Source organism: Passer montanus, unplaced genomic scaffold (genome assembly GCF_014805655.1).
Source record: "Passer montanus isolate IOZ18808 unplaced genomic scaffold, ASM1480565v1 scaffold2, whole genome shotgun sequence".
NCBI lineage: Eukaryota > Metazoa > Chordata > Aves > Passeriformes > Passeridae > Passer > Passer montanus.
This window is the reverse complement of record NW_024366591.1, coordinates 12,207,965-12,234,678: the sequence shown is the minus strand read 5'-3', so window position 1 is coordinate 12,234,678 and position 26,714 is coordinate 12,207,965. Positions and strand designations below refer to the sequence as shown.

The 26,714-nt window shown below is 40.3% G+C and overlaps 1 protein-coding gene across 2 annotated transcripts in view; it reads left to right on the top strand.

Annotated features, from left to right (window-relative positions):
* Positions 1 to 12,828: 12,828 nt before the first annotated feature.
* The window catches only part of TAB2 (TGF-beta activated kinase 1 (MAP3K7) binding protein 2), a 61,368-nt gene continuing 47,482 nt past the window's right edge, over positions 12,829 to 26,714 (top strand). The window contains exon 1 of one of the 2 annotated variants that reach the window (XM_039707187.1): positions 12,829 to 13,266. The gene's annotated coding sequence lies outside the window, so the exon portion shown is untranslated. The remainder of the gene's footprint in view (positions 13,267 to 26,714) is intronic. The other variant, XM_039707186.1, reaches the window with a different exon arrangement.

Below are 26,714 nucleotides of genomic sequence, written 5' to 3'. Positions count from 1 at the left end.
ACATTGAGAGTATCATGGAAGAGAAAAAGTGTTCATGTAACGGAAGTGTTATGTAATTTGAAATAATGCAGTGGCGCATTTGACCCACTTCCCAGCTTTTGCTGATGTTGCGGTGAGGGGGTTCTGTCTTTTCAGGTTGTTTGTGTTTGTGTGCATTCAGATCAGGTTTCTTTATGTGTTCCAAAGAATCCATTTTGCAGCAGGGGGAAGGACCCAGCCTTTGCCCAGGTTAATTCTGACACTGTTTGTGGTTTTGGGGAGGTTTTTCTACACATAGATATGTTTGTAACAAATCAGTTTGTTGCTGTGCTGTCCTATGTGCTTACCTTTTAATTAAGGCATTTCTAATGTCTCCAAATTAGGTGCATGGCACTTACTTGTCTTATCACAGGAATAAGTAAATACTTTGAATGTAGGTATCTTCCTACAGAGTTAAAATGTTAGGAATTACAATCCTCAATACATTACTTTATCAATAGTATTTCCAGCAGTACACCTGACAGAAACTTCTTGCTTACTTCTTATCTGTTTTTACCATAAAGATACAACAACACCCCCTTTACTTTGCCAGGGAAGGAATTATAAACAGTACTTGCTTTAGATCACATGCAGGTAACTGCTGTGCATTATGCAATGTGATTAAAAGACACATGGTACAGCTTTCAGTGTCTGTTGATCACTCTTAAGAGAGGTGTCTTGAAGGCACCTGTTGCCACCAGAATCCAGGTACTGTGTGTTGAGTAGAGACATGGAAGAGCGCAGCTCATAAAATTAGCTTGATTAATGAGGGCTCTATTTTGAGACGGGCTGCAGAGGCAGCTGTGGTTGTAGCTGTGCACCACAAACTCCTACTTGGTACTTCCTGCAGCTTTGTGCTTCTGCCTCATCTTCTGCATAGGTTGTTATAAGGCAGATGGAAGAGTTCCTGCTTGCACAGGGAGATCTGGAATAGCATTGCAGCCGGGATGATGCTCTGAACAATTTTGCCCAGTAACACCTGGAGTAAAGCCATGAACACAAGACCTCACTACAGTCTACACTAGTCAGCTCCTCAAGGGCAAGGACTACGAGCCTTCAGATTTACATTTTAAATGCTCTCCTACCTACCACTAAACCAGAAATTAGTGCTCACAGCACTGCTGTCTTTTGTGGAGTTTGTAAAGTTTATTATTTGTTTAAAACACACAGTAATGAAGCCTCTTAACATGCATAACTGGTTTCTTAAACGCGGTGTGTTTTTTAACAACTGATATTTCCCGCTAAGTACCAAGCTTAAAGGTTGTATGAACTTAATATGTAGCCAGGTAACCAGAACAGAAGGCCTCTCTGCTGGCCACATTACAGTGACACTGGAGCTCTGCTCAGAAATATATTCTAAGAGTACATTTTAACACAGTGATTATCTGATCTGCATATTTAGAGGCAGGGCACTGGGTTATCTGAAGAAGATATAAACTGATATGGTTATGGCGACTCTACTATCAATAGTTATTTTCAGCGTAATTTCAGTGCCAGAAATTGTGCCACCACAATACTGCTAAAAATACTTTCCAATGTGATACAAACATTTTTTCTCAAAAATTTTATCAAATTATTGCAGTTTCAAAATTATCTACTTTTTACTTTTTCTCTAGGAATTGTTACAAATTCATATGAATAAAAGGCCCTGTTTCTCACTCTTCTCGATCGGAGAGAGACAATTGCAATACACCTTACAGGAAACGTAGGTGTATTATTTGCAAGCCAACTCCTTTATTGCAATGCATGGCATTTTAACGTTGTACACTATTATTTTATTGCATCATTGGTGATTGCATGTTCTTTCATTTCAGCAAAAAATTACACGCTGTGTTACAATTTCTTCTCCTCCCTTTTACAACATTTCTATTGGATTCCACTCGGAAATTATACCACGTGGTTTTTTTTCATCATTACATTGCTTCAGGGTGACTACATATATATAATTTTCTTTGATATAATTATATAATATATATAATTTCTCATACCTCAAAGAAACAGAGAGCACTTGTAATTAAATTGCCTAGTTACAGGACCATGTGGTCTATGTAATTCCTTTTTTGAAGCTGCATTATCTAAACTGCAGTTGTGAGAAAGGCTGTAGATTAAATTAGATGAAATCACAACTCAAAATTAATGACATACATTCTTAAACTAAAAGTTGGATAAATGAAATTAATGTTTTATCACAGATGAACAATCAAAAGGAAGCCAATTGTTTAGGACATCTTGACTTAGGTATTTTAAAACTCACCTCTTGTGCAGCACATGTGTTACCTATTCTTTATACAGGTACCTCATGAATCTCAGCTGCAGCACTGTAACACCATCTCTTAACTGTTTTCCACACCTGTTTTTATCTTGTTGTGATCTTCCTTTGGGGTTTTTTCCAGCATTAGGATAATCAAAATCAAAATAATAAGTAAAACCTACTTTCTTTTCTTAGTCTTTTATTTTGGAGTTTCTTCTCTCCTATATAAGCTGATGCATAAAAGCTAATTTAGATATAAAACCACCGATTTTTAAAATCCCAACGTTTCTATGAGTACTAATCAAACTTGAAACACACTAATTACTTGAATGCTTATTGCCTCAAAAATGCACTGGTTCTTTGGCAATTTAATACATGTATTGCCTTTGTAGAGCTTCCTTATCCAGAACAAAAATTTCTGCATAGCATGTAGCAAGATTTCTGGATAGAAATATTATTCCTAAAAATTAAACTGACACTTTCTAAATAAGAAACAAAGTCTGTTTATGCTGTTGGACATCAAGTATTTATAAACAATCTGAAAAATTACTTATTAAAAAAGTAACTAACAGTGGTTGAAATCTTCTCTTTTTCTTTTTTTTCTGAGGAGGATGGTCTCATTGAAATAATTATTTAGCAACAATTATTTTCATCAATAACAGTTCAATGTATGTACAAATTTCAGATTACTGCTAGGTATTGGATTTTAGTAGCTAGGAAATTAAACCAGATAAGACCTCTATGGTTCATTGCACAGAGTTCTATGGTGCTGCAATAATATATGTTTATTACATTTTATTAAATTTTTTATCTAGTTTTCATTCACCATTACTGTGGAAGACTATTTCAGAACGTAATTTCTGTGACTAGAAACCTATTTTTGCTTTACTGCAGAGTTGCCTACTACTGGGACTAATTTTGACAAAAATTAACTGAAATGAGTAGGAGTTTTGCTTGGAGAAGGGCTGATGATTAAACTTTAAAATATGTAATGCATTAGGAAGCTCCCAAACTGAGATCTCAACTGGTGGGAGTTTTTTATGGTTCCATTACTACAGCTCTTTTAAACACACAATGCTGAGTTAACTGTTGCTGAACCTGAACTGTCATTACAGCCATGTCAAACCTCAGTCTGCTCCCTGCAGCTGGTTTCTTTTGCAGACCAGCACATCTTAGCTTGGCTGCCCAACTTGACTAAGCCCCAGAATTTCAGGGCATTATTTCATTTATTGGCAATAAATGAAACTTTCTCCCACACTCTCAGTGAATGTGCAGCTGAGTGCCAAGGCTCCTTTGCAGTCCTGTCTCAACACAAAACCTGCACAATTCCAATTTGTTTTCCAGTCTCCTGCCCATCAGTAGCAGATGACAGCCATACAGCGGAATTGAGACACGATTCATATGTGTCATTATTCTCCATGATATGTACAGTGCTTATGTCCAGGTGAACAGATGGTACTGGGTTTTACTAGAAGTGTGCAATTTTTAAAAAATTATTAAAAACTTTAACCTGATTAATGGTATCTGTATACAACTCTGCAGAAATCAACACAGGACCTCAGAAGATTTGGCGAAGAGGTGAACTTTGAAGAAAAAGCAACCTCTGGCACAAGTAGTAGAAAGAATGGATTTCTTTTTTTTTTTTTTTTTAACAAACCCTACTAATTAGAGTCCCATAACTGTCTGTAAGCATTACTGCAGAAAACATTCCTTTGGAGCTATTTTTCTTACCATCTGTGATCTCATAAGTTTCATGTAGTCAGTAAATTTACTGTTTAATGTTTGTTCTGTAGGGCACTGGGACCATGAGCAAGTCTTCACTGAGCAGTGGGCCTTGTGAATAAGACATGAAAAGAGGATTGTGGATCCTGAGTTGTAAAATCCAGTCAGATCAGGAATTTATTAACAGTGGAGTGATGAAACCTGCTTTTCATGTCTCAAGGCTGGTGTTTCCAGTGGATTTCCCCATGTGTCATAAGGGTGAGATAAGATCCATCTTCATTCTTCCCTTTTGTAAGGATACTACCTTCAGCCCAGATACTTATTTTCTGAAAAAGTTCCAAACTAGAAATGTGTCTATCCGAAACTGTTCAATGGGCTCTGGGACTGTAGCTGGCAATGCAGAACGAGCACAAACACCTGCAGCATGTGTACTCAGCAACCTTGCACCTTTGGAAGACTGGCTATAACGACAGAGCTACTAAAGATCAGTAAAGGACCTAAATTGAAAACAAATTCTGATGTCTTTTGAATGAAGGTTTTTCCCTTTGAAAAGGCAGAAAATACAATGCACATGCATTGCCTGGAGATTCATGCGTGAATCAATGCTAAACGAGTGGATGACATTTATTGTGGAAGTCTAACACATTTTCTGTACAATGATATTAGAGCGAGGGTTGCTGGTACAGCTCCACTGCTGCTTGGCAGTGCCAAAGTGCTAATGCAAAGTCCTGCTGTGACCACTGGTGCCTCAATATACAGAATCACAAAATCACAGAGTGGGTCAGGTTGGAAGGGACCACAGGGGGTCATCTGGTCCCACCTCCCTGCTCAAGCAAAGTCATGGTAGAGGACATGGCACAGGATTGTGCCCAGACACTTCTTGAATACTACCAGGAGGGACACTTCACAACCTCTCTGGGTAATCTGTTTCAGTAGTCAGTCACACGCACAGTATAGATGTTCTTCCTCATGTTCAGGTGAAACTTCCCACGCACCAACTTCTGCAAATGAAGCTGGTGAAGTATCTGGAGCGCAAGTCCAATGAAGAGCAGCTGGGGGAGCTGGAATTGTTTAGTCTGGAGAAATGAAGGTTTACCATGCTTTACAACTATCTTGAATAAGGCTGTAGATCTGTAGATAGGTGGGACGTTGACCTCTTCTCCCTGCTAACAAGTGATAGCATAAGAGGAAATGGCTTCAATTGCACCAGTGGAGGTTTAAATTGGATATTAGGAAAGATTTATTCAGTGAAAGGGTGGTCAAGGATTTGAACAGGCTGCCCATGGAAGTAACAGAATCACTGTCCCTTGAAGTTAAAAAAGGTTTAATGCTGGACTTGCAAGTGATAGTTAACAGCTGGACTCAATGATCCAAGAGATCTTTTCCACCCTCTATGATCCTGGGCTCTTAGGGATGCACTGTTCTTGAGCTTGGAGGAAGTAGTACTTGAATATTGACTAGCCATCTTCCCTGAAGGGCTGGTTCCCATGGGATTCTGTGTGATCTTCCAAGAAGGTCACTGAAAATCAGCTCTCCTGAACTGCAGGGTTGCATTCTTACTTGCTGCCCTTCCTCCCTCATGCAAGATACTGACTCTCATGGCGGTTGTAGCCAAGGCTGCCCCCAGCCCTCACATCTGCAACAAAACCTTCCCTGTTTGGTAGTACGTGGTCAAACAGCTCACCATTACTCATTTTTTCCTCCACCACCTGTGTCAGGAAGTAGTGGCCAACAATTTCCAGAAACCTCCTGGACTCTTTGTGCTTTGCCATGATGTTCCTTCAGCAGACGTCAGGGTGGTTGAAGTCCCCCACAAGAGCCATTGCCTGTGACTCTGTGGCTGCTTCCAGCTGTCCGTAAATGGCCTCACCTACTTTCTCCCCATGATCAGATGGCCTGCAGCAAACACCACACAGTCCCACCCTTACCAGTCTGCTCTTTAAACCCAGCCTATAAACTCTTGACTTGCTCATCATCCACCCAAGACAGCTTGATTCAATCCAAGTGTTGCCTCGTCACATAAAAACTCCAGCTCTGCCCCTCCCAGGTCTGGGTTTCCTGAACCGTGTGTGGCCCCTCACACAAGATAGAGCAGCTCTAAACAACGACAGATAGCCCTGTGCTTTAAATGCCAAAGAAATAGCTACACTAGAATTCATACTTTGCCCCACTGTTGTTAGCAACAGAAAGGTTTTGCTGCAAAAATTAAAATTAGCATGGACACAGTCTGGTAGAATTGTATTTCTTCTGGTTTTGAGAATGATGTAAGTTCTCTTTAAATGATAGACCTACAACATCAAATATTCAGAGAGGTTCTTAGCATAAAAAATAAATACACACCAGTGCACAATGCATACAAGAGAATTAGTTAGCTGACATTTATAGTATATAATTATGTGAACTTCAATGAGCAAATTCAGGTGCATGTGTGTAATGAAAATGTGTTTAAAAAGCTTGGCCTCCTGTCAGTCTTCTTCTCCAGGGAATGCAATGGTATATCTGGAACAGCCAGTCTAAACAGTGGGGAAATTGCTTTTCAAACTTGTGCTTGCAAAAAATGTTTTTCCATGATGTGCAAATCAATTTGCTTTTGGGGGTGCAAGGATGCAAAAAAATGTTTTCCTTCAAATGAAAATTTTTTAAAAAGTGACTCTGCAGCAGACTAATCAGTTTGCTATCTAAAATGTTTTGTTTCACGCCTGATTTCTTTTCTAAATGTATAAATACCAGCTAGTGTTTTAAAGCTTCTGTAACTGTGAATGGCTCTGCTGTCCCTCACTGCAAGCTACATTTTTATTACTTCTTCCCAAGAAATTTATTTTGCTGACATAGGCCCTAATCCAGTAAAGTGTTAAAACATATGCTTAATCTTAAGCGAGTTGAATAAAGCCAACAAAACTTTCCTATGCCTAAATCTAAGTACAAATTTGTGTTTGGCTTAGCTGGGGTTATAGTTTCTGGGTTATGGTTTAGAGGGCTTTGTGTGTTTTGCAGAATGGATGCCCTCCTGAAGCAAGAACAGAGTTTTGTAGAGTTTTAAGGTATTTTGGTTTTTTATCACAAGATTTCAAGATGAAAAAAGTGCCAACAAGTGAACACTAAAATATTTGGAGATGAATGCACTCCTTTAAATATGTATGTCATGCATCTCCTAACAAGCTTCCCACAATTTCCTCTTCTTCCACTATGTGACAATGTAGTAGCTGAAAACAGGTATGATTCTATGATCCTGGCTCTTGTTCCTGGTAGCTGATTGTTTTCACAAATAATCACTGTCTTTTCTGTATTGGTTTTTTTAGTTGTATCAAGAATTTTACCTTGTAAAAGAGGTGGTCTTTCTTCATGATAGTGAGCTGATTATTTGTAAGTTTAGTATTTCTTAATATTTTGTTCTGTGATACTGAAACATTTTTAGTTGCGGGTGCACACAAGTGATCTTTTCCCACAGAAAGGATGAAACCACAGATTGACTGAAATGTAGCTCAATTTAGAACTTGAAAGTCACACAAATATAACAGGAACTTGAGGATTCTGATGCAGTAGCTAGAGGACAGCTGGTTACATAGAGAAATGTATTCCCACAATTTTCACTTCTGCTGGCAATCTCGGACAGACCTAGGACACAGTGGACCTGGAGTAAGCTGCTTTCTCCTTACAAGGGCTTGCATAAGACCCAGAAGGAAACAAACCAGTACAGTGCGTATATAAGCTCACATGATTAATTGTTTTGTTACACCAGTGAGTTTTCCACTCAAAAGGGGGAGCCGGTACCGTCTTCTTCAAAATTGACTTTGTCTAATACCTATCAGCATTATCAGCATTACAGAGCTCTGAGTTGCGTTTTTTTTTTTTTATGTGGGACGGATTAAAGGCTTTGTGTGTTTCATTTGTACCATGCAAGCTGTCAAGTACTGCAGCTGAAGAGAAGAAAGAATGCAGAGAATTTGTAGTCAGCTTTAATTTTCCTTAATAGCAGGCACAGGATTTGTTCAGAGAGTTTCATTATTGGGTGATAAGTTAAGGTAATTACAGCGGTGGGGCAGAAGGCCAGAAGAAGACAGAGAAATCTAATATCATTAAACATTTAGTTTTAGAGAGTACTTTGGGCTCTTTTTAAAAATATATTAGCCACCTACAAACGGCCTCCTTCACATTTAGGGAAATTGAAACATTATATAATTATTGCACCTTGTGTGTTAACATATATAGTAAGATTAAGTATCTTGCAGTTTTCACTCTCACTTTTCACATTTACAAAATGTGTAAAGGGAAGGGGTTTGGCTGAAGTCACTGAGACAGAAGAGGTTAAAATAGGTAGCTAGAGAAAGAAAGAGCTGTAAGACATTCTGCAAGGGTTTTTTACTATGAAAACATTCATGCTTGATTTGTATCTGGAACAGGCAAGTCATTTGTTTGGAGTTCAAGGTAGGTTTCCTGTCTCAACTCAGCAAGTTATACCTGTCCAGAAACACTTAAGCCCATTCTTGGTCTCAGGTTTCAACACAGCATGAAGTTTAAGCAAGTGATTGAAAGGTATTTGAATAACGATGGACCTTAGCAAGAGACTAAAGGTGTCTTGCTGATCAAGACCCTAGAGACATGTAAGAACTCTATACCAGTATTACATAAATCTTAAGAAAATTGGAATAATTTTTTTATCATTAACTTTCTACTCCATTTCCAACAAAGCATAGGAAACAGTGGATTTAAGAAGAAACATATTCAGTGTTTCTCCTGAAGTATTTTGGAATCTCAAATGGTCTTGGCTTTTTATATTTTATGTCATTGAATTATCATAAAATAGTTTAATAAAAAAGGTAGCATTATGGTAGCATTAAGTAATATTAAATTTGTCTCACTAGTAGCTACTGACTCAACTGTATGTCATATGAGCATATGAGCTTTTATTCACACATTTTTAATTGACTTATTCAGAGCACTGAAAGATATGTCAAGGATGCACTTTTCCCTACTTACTCAAAAGATGGACTTAATATGACCATCTTTCCCATTTTTTAAAACAATTATTGAAAAAAATTCACAATTGCTTTGGGTAGACAAAGATATTTTCCTTCGAGTGTAAACATTCTCCTACGACGCTCATGATCGATATAAACAAGTGTGGGTTTTCTAATGCATTAAAAGGAGACTTACCAAGTCTCAAAACATGCTATTTCTGTATGTCATTTTAGTGCATAGACTACAATAATGCTCCACTGTAAAACAGGTTCCTGTGCTTTTACCACTGAAAAGCCTGGGTAGGCTGGCTGTCCTCAAAATCTCAATGGATTTTTCCTTCAGCAAAGGCCTTATCCAAATCTTGTGAAGCTGCTAGAACTCATGAACCACTAAGGCACCTCTTAATCACATCCTTATCGCAAATGTCATGTTTGCGCTCCACTCCCAAACAGATGAGCTGTTAGGAAGTGAAAAAGCTGGTGCTATCTTGAAGAAAGGATGGCAGCAACCTGGAAAAGAAGGGAGTCTCAACAGTAGTAACAGGAGCTGTTTGTGTTCTGCAGATTGCAAAGGAAAACATTGGGGCACAACAGCTTTTTGTAACTGGTAACACAGCTGGTAACTTCCACATGGAATGGGAGAAGTACTGTGCCTGAAATTTCTTGTGAAATAAGGCAAATTTCTGTATTTCCTTATCATGTTATTAATTTAAATTCTAATTGGTTTTGTAGGAGAAGCTGTGGTTGCAACCTCAGGCTAGGAGCTTGCAAGTACTGTCCTTGGCCAATGAATGCTACTTCTGTTTTTGTCACTCTTCCAATAGGAGGACTGACAGACCTCCTATCTAGAAGAGCAAAAAATAGATTGCCAGTTGAATGTTCAATGGAAAAGTGTCTTTAAAGCTGCCAATGCTACCTTCTGCTGTGGAAGATAACTTTTAAACTCAATTTCAGAAATTATTATGCCAGTTGTTGTGGATTTTAACTGGACAACTCCTCTTACCTTTCCTAAAGAGCGCTCTCAGGAAATTTCAGCATCAGAATTGCCAGTAGCAAGCTGATAAAATTAACTGTACTCTCTAGAAATAGCTTTTTTGTACAATACGTTTTGAATAATTCCACAAACCTATTCAAAATTTCATTTTCTAGCAGGGAAAAATATAAACAGTCCGATGAAGGTTTGAAAAACATGAACTCGTACCTTCTATGGCAAAAAGGGGGAGTAATGTCTAAAATCTTAAGGGAAAGATGCAAGGCCTGTGCCTCACTGCTGGCAGAGCTTTGATTTGCACCATGGTAAGTTACACAGAGAATGTACTATTAGATAGATCTGCCTAGATACACAGAAAACAGTTCATTTCTGAATCTCTCTACAAAATACTGATTTCCTAAATGGTTGTGCTTTGATTTTGGAAAGGTGCTAAAACTGATTCAAAATTAGCTGTTTATAGGAGAAGAGCTACTTTAGCAATGGGCTCAGACATAGACGTGGTGTGGGGAGCCTGGAAAATGGGTGGGGGGAGGGACAAGCAGCTCACTCACATGATCCCAGTGCTCAAGCATTGCAGTAAATTCTGCTGATAGCACCATAGGTGAGAAGTGGTCTCGCTTTCCTGTGGTAAATCCCTGTTTTAGCAACTGTAGGCAAAAGGGTCAAATATTTAACTGGGTGTTAAACTTAGCAAAATAAACTAAGTTTCTTGTGCAAAAAACATATTCATGTAAGTTTATTATCCTATCTGCCTGAAAGGTCAGGAATGGCTTAACAAAGTTTGAAACAGTTGTGCTGGAAGAGCTGAAGAGCAGGGTGCTTCGAGCAATGACCAGGCAGACCATGCCTACAGACCATGTCTACAGCACGGGTGGCAAAAGTGAAAGGTCTGATTAATGTACCTGAAAACCTGGAGTGGGGCAAGCCCCGGTACAGCTGTGACCTATGTTCCCACTGCACCTTCTCTCTAGGTGCCCCATTACCCATTTTTGTAACAGACTGTGATAATTTCTGTCTGTTAGGGGAAACACTATTTTGTTTACAACAAACAAACAAATGCCAGTGACTCTCAACGCTGTATAAGCATGACACAAGACAGGCTGAGTAATAAGGTTTGGACACGGGCATTCCATGCTCCATGCCGCTGATGGGCAAAAGAACTGCAGCCTTCTCTGTTGCAGCTTTTGAAAATAACTCATGTTGTTTTCAAACTGGAATGTACAAACTGGAATGTACATACATACACACACACACCCCTATATTTCCACATTTTGTGAGGGAAAAAAGCTGTCTTCCTCTTCCCCTTTTTTCTGTTTTTTCCCCATCACAGTGTAACAACTCAGTATTAGACACCTTGGTATTTTCTCTCTCCCTGCCTTCTCCAAGCAGTCAGTCCTTGCAGTTGCTTCCCTTGGGATTCTGACAGCTTTAACTAAATGTAGTTGTGAGGGATTTTTTCACTTATAAATGCTTTCATTTGGAAAATGCATTTCCAATTATTTCTGCTAATATCCATTGTTTCAATGGCAATGTTGTCTTTATTTCTTGTAACAGAACACTTAGCCTAAATTGTCATGAGTAATTTAGTTCCTGCCTACAGCATGCTAGATTTTTTATTCATTTCTATCATTCAGCGTTGCAGTTGTTAATTGCCGGTCTAACAGCTGAGGTCTTACAAAGAAAGTGCAGCTCTCTCTTGTCACACCACTGAAATGGATAGCTCAAGGGATGGTTTCAAGGTTTGAGATGATTATGGCCTAGCCCTTTTGTAGTACCTTTCACGCACTGGTATCTGCAGGAAATCACTGGTGCCTCTGGGAGTTAAGGTGCTGGAGAAAACCTTTCTCTGTATTGATTCCAGCCTAGCCCACTGTATGGGGAAAGCTGAAAGCTTTGGCATGTCCCATTCCTTGCCAGGTCCCATTCTAGGTTACAGGGTTTTGGGCAATTTCCCTCTGCTGTAGATGATAAAGATAACTTTAAAATTATTTCTGTGTCTGACTGTATTTTTCAGAGTAAGATGACACGAGAATGGATGGATGGATGGATGGATGGATGGATGGATGGATGGATGGATGGATGGACTATTGTTAGACAACATGAGCAGCACCTGCTCACTGCAGGGAGGAAGGAAGAGGATTCAAGAGATGCAGGAAGAAAGCAAATATAGGAAGAATAAGGAGTAGATAGAGTAAGGTATCACAACCCCGAAACTCAACTGATTTACTGGATGATTTTACAATATCACAAGAAAGTTGTCTTTTCATTGAAGCTGAAACTTCCCAAATTACAGAAATACAAAAATCTCCTTGGACACCCCACTAAAATTAAGGATGCCTGTTGTGGACTGGACCAGAGTGTTGGTGGAGCTGAGAGGGGAAGAGGAATTCGCCCTGTTCGCCTGGTGACATTTTTGGGAGATGATTAGTCAGAGCTCTACCTCACAGGGATGATGGAAATCACGTACTCTGAGTAATGTGGAGCAAGCGCTCCACATTGTTCTGATAGAAAGCGTCTGGCAATTCCCTCGAAATAATCGTTTTGGTTATAAACTGGGTGGGGCGGGCGGAGGGAGGGCTTAATTAATATTAATTTTCTTAGTTTTTTTTTTTTTCCCCTTGCAGATGCTGCCCTTCCATCCCCAGCCCATTCTGACCCTGCTGGCTTTCCAGGCGGGCAGCCCACCTACGCGCCACCGCCGCTTCCCGCTCTGCCTCCTCTGGCTCCGGGCCAGCGGAGCGGTGGCGGCAGGGAGCGGCGGCGAGCTCCCGCACCGCCCGGTGTCCCGCTGCCGCTCAGGCCCGGCTCCCGCTCCCGCTGCTCCCCCCCGCGCCCGCCCCGGCGCCCATTGGCGCGCGGCGCATCCCCGTTAGCGCTCGCGGCGCGGTCTCGCGATGCTGGGGCGGCCGCCGCCATATTGTCGCTCTATTTTGATTCGGAGCGCAGGGAGCGCGGGGGGAGGGGGCCGGGAGCGGCGCGCGGCCCCAGCGGCGGCTCCGGCTGAGCGGGAGCGGCGCCGCCACAGGCACCGCGCGCACACCCTCGCACAGCCCGCACGCCCACCCCGCCCGCCGCCGCGGCAGCACGGACCCCCCTGCCCTCCTTCCTCCCACTCCTCCTTCCTCCGCCTCCTCCCCCCGCGGAGCGGAACGGCGGCGGCGGGAGGCTGCGGAGAGGGTCGGGTCGGCGGGGTCCCCCCTGCCGGGCGGAGGCGGCGGCGGCGCTGGTGGCGGTAGTGGCGGCGGTAGTGGCGGCGGCTGCTGCCGTGGTGGTGGGGGAGGCGGCGGCGGCGGAGGAGGAGGAGGAGGAGGAGAAGCGGCAGCAGGGTAAGGCTGACCCCGCCGAGACGGGCCTGGTGGCGGCTCCCCGGGCCGGTTTCCTGGTCCCATCCCCGGGGGGCTGCAGGGAGAGGCGCGGGGCACCGGCAGGGGCGGGCAGCCGGGGCTTCCGCGGCCGCTGAGCGCGCCCCAGGCTGTGGCAGGGTGAGGAAGACAGGGAAGGCCTGCGCGAGGGGAGGGAGCAGCCCCGGCACCCCGCTCCTGCCGGCGTGCTGGGGCGGGGTGGGAGAGCCGGGACGGGAAGGGACGGGAAGGCTCCGCGCAGCGGGGCGCTCAGAGAGAGATGGAAACTTATTTTCCTTCGCGAGTGGCTGGAGCTTCCCGACGCGGGGAGGGATCGGGGGGCTGCGGCCGCCCGGGGAGGGGCGGGAGCTGCCGGCGGGCTCGCCTGGCTGCGGGAGGGAGGGAGGGAGGGGGAGAGAGGGAGAAGGGAGAGGGAGGGGCTGGCCCGGCGCCTGGCAGGTGACAGGTGTGAGTGCGCCGGGCGACGCTCCGCCATTTGAGGATGAGTACCCGGGTGTCGGAGGTGCGAGGTTTTGGTGCCCCGTGTCTTTGCGGGGGCTGGCTGGGCTCGATTCCATATATAGTATATTTGGGACGTTGGTTTCCATTATTCGAGTCAATTTAGTTGTCGAGTAGAAATTCCTGAAATGGCTCTGATAAGAGGGGTTTTGCAGAGAGGAGATACATAGTGTTTCTCATTTTCTTCCCTTTTTCTGTTTTGTCCCTCTGAGAGACGTGGGGAGGCTCTGCGGAGGTGTGTAGTACTCTGTCTCATTCATTGGAAGGCTCGTTTGCAAAGTCTGAATGATCAGTCCTGTTAGATGTAGGCAAGGCCTTCAGGGCAGAAACCTGGTGTTCTTTGTGCCATGCCTGGTGGCTCGGCAAGGCCTGGTTTGTTCCCAAGACCCGTGGGTGTTTCTGTATGAGTGATGATATATTAAAAAGGACATATATTAAAAAGGAATTCCAAAGGGATGCTTCCTTCTTAGCAAGGAGTGGGTTTCAGGTATCGTTTTCTAGTCATGGGTTTAGGATATCTGATACAGACTTGATAAAGCAGTTTCTGGAGTTCACTTGTAGAATGCTGAAAATGGTGCTGCATATAATTTTCAACAGTCTAACATATGCCTTCTAAACATCAGCATAAGTCAGAGTCTTAGACTGTTCAAATTAGTTCATGTCGTGATTTTACCCACCAAAATGGTACAGTTTGTGCACTACTTTATAATGATGCTGTAGCAATAGCATTATATTCGCTATTGGCCACAATTTGCTGAAATCAGGAATAATTTTCAGCTTAGCTATTGATTTGCCAGATAATTAGGCATTTGTGTTTCGCATACAATTTTCAATTATTTGTTCTTTGCCTATACTGTTGTAACTGTATACAGTTACAGCTGTAACTGTATTCTGATACCTGCTTTTGGCAAGAGGGAAGTTCCACTGACACGTTAGGAGAGGCATGTCAGTGAGTGCTGCTCTCCATTTTAAATAAAAATTTGAGTCAGTTGTGACCAGACTGTGATCCACAGGTTAAACTTGGGTATTCTCAACTGTAGATAGTACCTTGATTTGTGATGCAGCAGAATGAAGCCTCAATTGAGTCTCAAGTTCTTGTAAAAACTGAGAAGACCTGGATGGTTTTTCTCATGTTGCTTCACAGGGGAGAGAGCCTCCAAAGAGGAGGAGGTAAGGAAGGTGGTTTGGGGGAGGTACTCAGTCTGGGTCGTCCCAATTTTGTGTTGAAGAGATACTTGATAAAGCATCATCCCTATCATTACAGTGTGGGGGCAGTGCCATCTTGCTATGCTGTGCTATGCCACCTTTGCTTGGCCAGCTTTTCAAGACTTTGTAAAATGTAAACCATTATCTTTCTCAATATAAGAGAAGTCAAATGGTTCTACCCTCTTCCTTTATGTCTGCTGATACAATAATAGAATTCTTGAAAATGGGCACTCTTCTTATGCCAGTGTCCTGGTAGAAACGTCTCTTTTCCAGCAGTGACAGAAGAGAAGGTGGTAATGGTTTTCTGCACCACGGCATTGCTTTGATGGCCAAGGTCTTGGGTCGTTTTGTAATGGGTTTTGGTGTTATGTGTAACTAGTATGTTTTTTGAGTCTTGTAGAATTAAACGTGTCATCTGTTGAAGAGATTATTCTCAGAAAAAAAAAAATTGCTAGGTAGCTTAAAGAGCTATTGGCAAACCATTTCTTTGTGAGAGTGTATTTTGAAATGTAAAACTATGTTACTGTTCATCCTGTTGCAAGTATTGCCTCCTTATCATGATCTCCATGATTGGAAACACTGGAAGAAATAAGTTGGTCAGACGTGACCTCAAGTTTGTGAAATGACTGTAAATTTAGGACTGCGGGATCAGGCTGATCTTTTCTGAACTGCTGCAAGCGGAATGCTGAACGATGTTACTGTTGGTGCTTTTACAGAAAACAGAACAAAAATTCCAGTGATTCAGAACTGGATTTTTTTAAAGCTGTATTCAAAACTCAAATATTTAAATGTTTGACATGAAGGTAACTTTTTTACCACGAATGTATACAGTGATTCAAGTTGGGGTTTTCTCACTTCATTGGTGTAGTAGGTTATCTCAATTGGGCAAGTGTGTGCTTTCCGTTTCAAGGAGGAGAAATGCTGGTGGATGCTCTGAGGCATCCTGAACGCTTCTTTGCAACCTGGTCTGCTTTGGATTCCACGTATTTAAATGCAACTGTGAAAGCAAGAATGCTGTCAGATTGGATAATATTTTTTTATAAGTATTTCAATTTCATCAGGAGTTTTTCAGCATAATAGTTGTTTCAGTTTCACCCTCTCTTGAGAATGCTTACCAAAAAATCACTGACATCAATATTGATGCTTTCACTGACAGATGTTTTTGTAGACATTTATCCTAATTATAATAAAATTCGGGATTTATTTTTATTGAACTGATCAGCAAGTAAGACTCTCAGTCAAGAAATTACTGCAAGTGCTGTACAGACATTTACTGGGTTTTCTGGTTTCTGTTACACTGCCTTTAGGTGGTGTTCCTAGTAATTGGATTCTAGTGAAACCAAGTGAAATGGCTTGACATAAGTAAAGTTAAAAGATCTGTGGAGTTTGTGTGTAGTATCACAATATTCTTGAAACACGACCACTGCTAAATGAACAGCATCACTTGGTATATTCTTGTTACCAGAGGTGCAGTTAAGATACAGTTAAATACATAATATTTTAGAATGTATTAGATTTTTTTGTTGGTTGCAAGAAGTCAAGCATAATTTGGTAATGTGCTAAATAAATTGTAAGTAAATACCTAGTCAGAGAATTTTACCAGAAAAATACTCTTTTTTTGTTTGAAATATGCATTCTACTCTTAGAAAAATGCTGTGTGGAATCATTTTTGTAGCAGTGTGCAAAATGTGTAGCTCTTTTCTATTCTAAGCACAGATGAAGATCAGATTTCGCTGTCTTTAATGATGAGTGGTTTAAAACTCATTCAGATCATGGCTGTACTATGAACAGAATTTAATTTTTCCATTATTTAAAAATCTGTGTTTCAGCATGGATTTAAACCTTGTGCTCCTTTTAGTGTTTAAAAAAACATTAACTTAGGAATACTCCATGGCAGAGAAAAGTGTAGGTTGTATATATGAGTTTTTAAAAAATTATCACCCAAGCCACTAGGACTGTACACCTTTTAGTCATGATATTGTTAGTTTTGCTAGAATTTGCCAAAAATGGGACAAAGCCACTTTATATGCTCACTGCTTTGATGATTAACTTAAGGTAGATTACCACTTAAATGCAAAGTATCCTATGCTTGTTCCAGAATTTATCAAATCTTGTGCTTTGTGGTGCTGGCTGGCTGGTCTTCTGGGGCTGCCAATGGAGGAGGCAGAATTCAACCTGCTTTTACTCTCATTGAAAGCATGAATTCAAGTTACTTTTTTCTACAAAGCTGCCAGTTTTCATGAAAGTTGTAGAACCCTTTTTATCTGTGAGATTTTATATGTCCTTTAAAATGCACTTGAAAATCATCAGAGGATGCAAGTAGTTATTAAAAGGCCAAACAAAACACATAAATGCAATTTCTTTAAGAAGCCTTAGTTAACTGGACATGCTAGAAAATAAATATTTGCAGTTTGGGAGTTCAGAATCAGCAGTTCTCTTGTGGATAAAATGTTGAGATGCACTTATTTTCTGTAAGGGTTTTAAGAAATAGTTGCTGGTTTTGTATATTTGTGTAGTGTATAAACTGTCTTTAATTTGCTTTTCTAAAGTCACAAATCTTGAACAATCATATTTCATTTAATTTTGTGTCTCAGTAAATTTTGAGCTCATCAAAATTTCAGCAGAGAAATTAGTCAAGGGTCAAGGTGTGAAAGATTTTACATTATAATAATGTTGAACAAAAGTTAAACTTGTTGAAGTTGATGGCTTCAATTAAGATCATCTCTTCAGGGGAAAGTTTTGCATGAATTTAGCAGTTGCCTGTACTTAGCTGCCAGTTGTCTGTGGGATAAGAACCAGGTATGAAGTGCTGTACTCTTTTCTCTAGTCAGTAGTTAGAGGACATGAGAGGTTAAGTATATTGTGGCCAGTGCTTGGAAGAGCGTGGTAAGATAATAGGCGTCTGGGATAGAGGTGGAATGTGACTAATTGGAGCACAAGGGCATGGCTGAGGCAGAGAGAAAGTCTGTGGGAAACGGGACTATATTACTTTTGTGCTTTCTGGGACAGAACCCTGAAGAAAAGTCACATTAAAATAGGTTCTTAAGAAGATGAAGACTGGAAAAAAAAAAAGCGGTTTGGTGATGTTGTTGCTTCCACTCATTACAGAGCCTCTTGAGCTGTGGCTGCTCTTGTGTTTGTGTGGGTCTGATTCAACAGGAGTGCCCAGACTGGCACAGTGTGTGAAGCAGCACGGGGCAAGAATGTACATGAGTAAGGGAGGAGTTACGTAAGTGTGTAAGACATACATGTTTTTCTCAAAATACACCATCAAAAACATTATTTTATTGTTACATCATGTGTAGTTACAGTTTCTTTAGATAATGTGACTTACATGTTGGTTGCATGCTGGTAGTATAATTGAGTGGTGTCTCTGTGGGCTGTTGCGTGCAATGGTACATGTGATGTACTCCCAGGTCTGACTGATTTATTTGTGAAGGTGAGCCATGGTAGTATCAGATTGTTTCAGTAAGCCTGAAATGATCTGCTTTTTAATATGGATTTATTACAGACTAAAGATTTTATGGAGTTTTTTGAGTCTAGAAATAAGTATTTGCCTGGTACACCTCTGTTTTGTCCACAGTGCTAGTAGAAGTGGATAAGAGATCACTGGCAGATGGGAAATACTTTTTAACAGCAACTGTTTAATTTTATTTGCTGCAGCCTGTCTTTATTTTTCAAGAATATGCTTTCCTGTTATCAGGTGTTTTCATAAGTGACTTGTAGAAAGATCAAGCATAAATACGTTGAGGGAGTAACTCTTAGAGACTGTCAAAGCTAGGGCTTTAGAATGCATTTTTCAAAGGAAATTGCACTGTGTGTAAAAATGTCTTGCTGATCCATCAGTTTGTCAGTGTATTCTCAGAATGTCTTTTTTTAAAGGGTAAATGAGACAGGTTTAGTAAAGTAATTTAAAAAATACAGTAAATTTCAAAATTTAACTACACCACAGACATCAGTTACTGATCTGATGCCTCAGAAACGGAGTGACATGTACATTCAGATAAATAATCTCCTTTCTTGAAGCTATTTGGGTTCTGGAAATTTATTTGTTTTGTACTGAAGGCTAGAAATGCAGAAAAGTCTTTCCATGTGTAAGTTCTAAGCCTGATTTCCCCAGGCAGAAAAAAATTATCTGTTTCACCTATATATAGGGGGAAAAAGCACACAATTAAAGAAATATTTAAGTTGTACAGTGTGGGCTGTAATTGCATCTTTTTTTCGATTCATGTTGTGTTTAAACTCTTTAAGAGCTGAAGTCTGCCCTCTCTGCATCTGTGCTGTGCTACATATCTCTTTGCAGTACTCTCCTGTCTTTCTACAGCATTCAGTAGTTTTTTGGGTTGTGTGTTTATTTTTTCTTTACTCTTTGAAATATCTGTGTCATGCAGAATTTATCTCCTCCAGCCACTCTACTGATGTCCTATCATATATGTAGGTGAGCTAGAAAAGAGGAAATCTGGTCATTCATATCCTCTCCATTTACCTTGCCTAGGCATGCTGGTCTGTACTTTATAGTTGAAGCATTAGTGCCCTCTTGTTTATACATGACTTTGCCATTTTTTTTTTTGCTCTAATCTTTCTTAAGAGACCCATTCAGCACTTGTCATTTCATTCCTGTTTTGTCTCTTCTTCACAGTATCATTGCTAAGTTTGCCTCTGCTTCATTTAGGCTTTTCTGAGAGTATGGATAGGAAAAAAAAATATCTTGAGTTCTGTACTTGGAATTCTTTCTATTCATTCCACTGGTTCAAACTATTTGTTGAACAAGCATTTGTTTTTCAAGGGGAATAGTAGGTTATCCTTCTTAAGTCTAACAGCCTTAAGCCTGAGAACAGACAATCTCCAGGGGTTCAGCAAAAGTGTGCTTGAAAAGGCATTGTAGGTTGATAAGTACAAAGCAGTAAAAAATCTGATGTCTTGCTCTTTTTTTTTTTTTTTAGTACTACTGTTGTCTTTGGTAAATGGGGATAAGATTATTTTGTGTGTAAAAAGTTGTGTATTTAAAACTGTCTTACTGTAATAACTGCCAATTCCAGATTATTATATGGTATTGACTAGAGTTTAATGTGTATTAGGCCCTTTTGTGCAAGGCAGTGTATAAATATTTATTAAATAAGTCAGTGCTAGAAGAGTTTGCAGTCCCATGAATAATAAATTTGTTTACCTAGGTACATATATTGGATTAGACAAAGACATTTAGCAAAGTATTTTTGTCTTTCATTTATTAGGCCTGTTAGTTCTCCAGTAATTGTTCCAGTCTTTAAAAATTAATTTAAACTGTCTTTGATAGCTGTGATTCATTTAGTGATGTTTTGACATTACTTTTAACATTTGCCTGCAAAATCCATAGAAGAAGTATGAAATTGCTTGAGTTAGACCCTCACTAGCTTGTATTCTTTGGTCGCCGCTTAGGGTAGAGGTTGGTGTATCAAAGCTGAGAGTTGAAGGTTATGAGAGTGGGTCACATCTGAGACACGCTTGGGGCTTCACTCTGTATTGGAACTTCTTGTTTCTTAGAAAATGAGTTGAATACAAGGAAAATTCGACCACAAGTAATTTCTTAAAAATACATATTTAATTTTGTTCTGTATCGGAGTTAAAACGTAGCATGAATGTATATATACAAAAAGTTCCTAAAGGATCAGTTTTTGTGCCTCTACAAGAAGCATATGTTAATCTTTCTTTTCCATGCATAAAATGCAACACTGTTTTTCTTCCTCTTCCACAATATCTGGTGAAGGAGAATAAAATAAATTGTAAGCAGCAGGTGAAAGCTGTCATTTGAATTGTGGAAATTCCTGTTCTTTCCAGTCTCTTGTGTTAAGGTTCAGAGAAAATACCCATTATTTGTTTCTTCTTTTCCCCTGCATGGGACTGAAAACCCCTGTGGTTTCCAGATCAAAAGGAAAATATAGTTTCTGCATGTAGTGCTTTCATACACATACTGTGGAGGAAAAATATCAGTTTGACTGTTCTGATGATACTGGTTTTGTCAAAGCTGGGAAAGGTACCAGCATGGCTGCATGATTTTAGAGGGATGAAAGTGTCATCCTTCCATGGTGCACAGTCTGCATACAGGGATTGCTGGTGTAGTACAGTTACATGTGTGGATGGTGTTATTTTTCTGGAAGAGCTGCAATGTTGAGTGAGTAGTTTTAGTTTATTGATACAAAAATAGTCCTTAGCTGCCATGCAAGGAATGCTTTTGTTATTTTGTCAGTATTCTCCATACATTAATTACTCTTGAAGTAATATATAAAAAAAAACCTTTGAAAGAAGAGGTTTATAGCAAAAAATGGAAGAACACGAGTGTTTGTGGGCATGAGGGGCTATTGATATTTTGCTGTGACTGAACAGGAAAATTGCTTTCACTGACACAAGCAGCTGGTCCCTTGTTCTGGTCTCATCTGTCTGTGAGCCAGGGCAGTTTCTGTATGGGTGGTTGGAAAATTAACCAGGTTGCTGTTAAACTTAGGTGATCTCGTGGGCTGAGACTAAGCCCTGGGTGCTGAGGAGCTGCTGGACCAGTCTGGTAGCCTCCTGTAACTTCACACTGAGGGGTTTGTTTTGTGCTACATCAGTGACAGGGCAGGGACTTGCCATCCTTTCCTCTGAGTTCACTGATGTGGTTTTAGTAGGAGCCCACAAATAGGTTTTTCTGCAAAACTGAGATATGGTAGAAAAACTGGAAGAATAGGTACACAGAAGAAATAAGAGTTAATGAAGCTGGTATTGTGGATAATGAAAGCCCCTCATGAAGCTGTAGACCTGAGAATGGTCCTATGACAGTGGAGAAAGAAGAGCAGCTCAAGGAATCATCCTTACACACTGTGGCACTGCAGCTGTTCAGAGTCACCAACTGAAATACTGAAATGGTGTAAATTAAAAGCTAGCCCTTCAAAAAGTAGAACTAACTTCATTAGTGGAACTAACTACACCACAGAACCCATGTGTGTGGATTCTACCACTATAATCTTCAGTAGTGACCTGCCTGGATGAAAGGTGATAACAGTAATTTTTTTCCTCTTTTCTGGACATAATTGAGGAGTCTTAAATACTTTCAACAGCTGTATTTTAATTAGCTTTAAGTGATGGTGCCTGCAAGAATCCTAGCAGTCTTCTCTTTGTCAATAAGAAAGAGTTTTTTCTAGGGTTTTTGATCTTTAAATGCTGTAGTCCAGTTTTGCAGTGCAGTAGGAAATACAGAACCCACTGAAACTAGTCAAAGTGTGGCTAATAGGTAAGTGTAAGGGCAGTGAGTTATGTAAACTATGGAAATACAAAGATTGAGAGAAAAGTTGTAGCACTTGTTGACTCTTGAGGAAAAATGTGGCTAAATTAGGATAGCAAAACAGACGTTTTGTAATGATGTTTGACCTGTGTACTACAAGGGTGCATTATTTGTAGCCTAGAGTTGCAGCCTTTTATAACCTTTAATGGCTATAAAGCAAAACTAGTGAAGTCTTACATTATAATCTGCTATTTAAACATATTAATGAATACAAAGCTTCATTTAAAGTTGAGTAAATTAACACTAGTGTGTAGGTGTTCTTTCTTTCAGTTGCAGATTTTGAATGGACTTCGGAACTCAGCAATAGTTGCTAACCTGGCCTGCATGTTCAGATTCTTGGCTGGCAGATACCAATAACTTCTTCAAGCTAAAGCTTAGGCTGTGATTTCTTCCATGTTTTCTTGGTTGTGTTTATTATGTCGGTTTTGTTGGATTTCTTAGGGTTTTTGGTTGCCAGTAGTATTGCTGTGACAGGAGAGCATCTTAAAGTACCACCTAATGAAGTTAGCAGAGTTGATGAAGCTACAGGCTTCCTTCCTGTTGGAACCAGCCAAAAGAACAGGCCAAACTGAAGCTTATGTTTCTTCAGTGCAGAGCCAGGGGCAGCTTTCTGGAAGGTTTTTTTCCACTCCCCATCAATGAGGGGAGAAATTCTTGCCAACGCAAATGAGATTGAGACCTGCAACTTGCCTCAACATAATATAGTTTGAGAGGAATACATCATCTAGAAAAATATTCAGTTATAATAGCATGGGATCTTGTTAGTTAAAAGAAATTTGTCTTTATGTTTGACGTTTTTAAGAGTCTTGGACAAAACAGTATTTCAGCATTGTCTGTGTGACTTCAAGCTGCTGCCTGTTTGTGATAAGGGCAAGTCATCACCTTACACTGTCATGTCAGTGAATGCTGCAGAATGCCTGCAGTGACTATGCAGACTGTCAAAATTCACTGGTTTCAAAAGCCCTTTCTCATTTTATGTTTTACTATTGCCACCTTCTCTGGCTGTTGTAGCTTTGTTTTCTGATATATATGGATTGACTGGGATTTTAAATTGATTTAGGAAAGCTAGCAGTGCAGCTTTGTTTGCCTTATGAACTTAAGAATTTTTGTCACTCCTTTATCATCCTTTCTGAACCTCTTGTTAAAATATAATTGGAAGGAATAGTACTTTTCTATTAATTTATGGGGGAAACGGTGGTGATATCACAATATTAAAGCATGAGGGGTTTTTTTATACCTTGGTTCTTGCCAGCTCCTCTGAAAAGTCCCCATCTGCATTTTTTAATTATGCCTGCCTGCAAAGAATGCTGCCTATAACCTGTGGCTTATTGTTTTTGCAGGACAAACATTAGAAAATTTGGATGAGTAAAAATTGAATTCTTGTGAAATACAGAGCTAAATAGTTACAAATCCTTTGCTGCTTTATCTGTATGACACTGTTCATTTTATCTTTCAAAAGTTGGTCTACTTCTATTAACAGGCCTCTTATCTTTGTTGCAAATGCAAGAAATGTATTAGTATGTCAAAGCTGTGGAGAGATATCTGGACTAGCAGAGTTACTTTTTCACCATGCTCTTGTTTAATATTTATTTTCATAAAATGGGTTCTGCTTTCTTTAATTTCCTGAAAATACACAATCTCTGGCTATATCTCTGGTTAGAAGATACTGAGGTTTAACAGTTCTTCTTAATTGTGTGTACTTTTTAGATTTTCCTCTTTTTTTTCCCTCAATAAAAGGCTATCAGCTGATATCAATATCCAGACAATATCCAGAAAACACAGTGGGAAGTCAAAATCTGAGTAGAAGTTGTTTATTTCTGCACTTCTCTTCTGCTTCTCTGTCCACAGTTTACAGAGAGGGCTTGGAATGGGGATCATGCAAGGACAAAATCTTAGTTGCAAGGACAAAATCTTTGTTGCAAGTCCTCTGGATTTTTTTATGTGAATTTTAGGCTTGTGTAAAACTTACTGATGCTGTTGGATTCTTTTCTTCCCAAGTGATGTGAAAAAGTGGAAGACCTTACAAGACTGAAAACTCTTTACGTGCCGAGCACCATGAGGCATCTTTTCTGTTCTTTCTCAGCTTTCCTGCTACTTTTCCTTGTCCGCCTTTTTCAGAGCAGATTACTTAGTTAATTTTTTCCTTTTGAGTAGCTAGTTGTCTTGTTAGTATGTATCTGTTGTCAGGGTTCTTGTAAGGCATTTTAGTTTAAGGTAGGAAAACGTAGATGGTAGTAGATAGGTTACTTTGTAAAAGGGTTAGTGATCATCTTTTGAAGGTTGTAACAGCAGGAAGCAATAGCTACTGGGAAGCTGTGAATGCTGGAGACATTTCAGCTCTTTCTGGCTTTCCTCTCCCCTTTTTTAGTTAATCCCCTTCCCCCAAATCTTGTGTGGAGTAAAGTGCAGAAAAAAAATATCAGTGGTATTAGTCCCTTACATAAACAGCGAGTGCAGTGATCACATTTTCCTTTCCTTAACAAAAGGATGGAGAACAACTAGCACTCTTGTCTTCCTTGAAGACACTTCATAGTGAAACATGGGGATCCTACAAAAATAGCAATTTTTAAAATTTGATATTATCAGTTTCTTGATGGGAAATCTGTATCTTATTCTTGAAGAAGATAAGTATGGGAAGCTAACTGGGAGCTAGAGGAGTAGCTGCTTAGATATCTGTCTTACTTCTCTCTACGTGCGCATCAGATAGAGCCTTGGAAGAAAAGCAACAAGAAAACCAAGTTGTATGGGCACTACCATGAGTGTTTCTATTTGACTCATGCCTATCAGTGTCTGTTACCTCATCTTAGTGTTGGTGGAGGTTATTGGATGGATTTTTGTTTATTTTCTACTACTAAGAATTTGGCAGAAAATAAGTGGAAACTAGAGGCTTCCTCCCAAATATTGCAGTGGTGCTCTTGGGTTTGTCCTTTTATGTGTTGGTTTGGGAACTAATAGAGAAGAAAGAGAAAGCAGCAACTAGTTTTCCATGACCACACTTCACCCTTTCTTTTCCCCTTTTTCCTGGCAGCTGTCAGAAGTCCTCCACTATTACCCCAAGGATTTCTGCCAGTGTAGTTTCACAGGTGAAGATAACTGCAGATACAAAGTAAAGCTTTGTTAGCCTAAAACTATGGCAGCCCAGCTGTCTCTTCCTCATATGGACACCCTTTGTATCTAAGGATCTCAGTTGCCCCTCTAGAGGAGAGGATTGTCAGAAACCGGGAGTTCTGTGGCCATTGTTTTGCTTATGGTACTGTGTTAAATAGCTAAAGGTCTTTTCTTCCCTAACTCTTGGTGGGATGTTCTCTCTTGGCGTTGTCCTACCAATCTTTCCGAAACTTCTCCGCTGCCTGTCAAGTTCAGGTGCTGTGTTTTGACAGAGTTGTTTCCAATTATAGCTGCTATCAATTGAAGGAAGTGGTTTGCTGTTATTTACCCTTTGTAATAGCTTCTCTAGAGCTTTTATATTTCCTCCTTCCTCTTAGCCTACAGGCCTACATTGTTGCCAGTTTGTAACAGCTGCCAGAAGCAGCTTTGTGCGATTGGGCTAGGTTTTTAACTTTTTCAGTGTTTATTCTAGTCCTAGGATAATGTAAAATCAGAAAACTCTGATTTAGTGTTTAGTAGAATCTTGATTTTTCTCCCCCCTCCAAGATTGTCCTTGGGAGATGTAAGGGTGTGATTTGTAGATCAGTGTAACTTGGCTCTGCTTCTTTGCCTGACATTGTTCACCCTGACATTGATCTGACTCAAAGCTAAACTAGCAGAAAATTAACACGACATTATTCCCTGTTCTGGTTTTGCTCCTTGAACTGGCTTGCTGGAGAATCAGATGAGTGCCAGAATTGGGCACTCACAGGAGGGGAGGGAGAGGGGGAATGCATGCCTGGGAGCAGGAGGAATGACAGTGGCAGTATTGAATTGTTTTGGAGCAGCATTTTAAGGAGTGGCTGAAATACTCAGCCTTACTGTCATTAAAATATTATGGGTAAAGGATATGTTGGTAAACAAGTGAAGTCCTTGATTAAGATGAAAAAGGAATTTATTTTTTTGCCAGTCTGGCTTCCAGTAGGTATTTACATGAATACTGTATTTACCAGTGGCACCTCTCCCATCAATTAAAGAAATTGTTTGAGTTTTGTAAAGGGTGGAAGAATGGAAAAGAAAATACTGAGCCAGCGCAGAAGTAAAGGAAAGTATTCAATCAGTCCAAAAGTAAAAGTGTGTGAGACACAATCCTCTGTGCTCCTTGATCAGGAGAGAGTACCATGAGGGTTGCTGGGAAATTAAATCAAATCTCAAAGTTCATGAAATAAACTGAGATGTTTCTCAAGGCAAGTCACGCAACATAAATGAGAAGGAAGTAGAAGTTGCCCTTTAGTTACTTGGTTTATCTTTGGGGAACAGGAGGGAA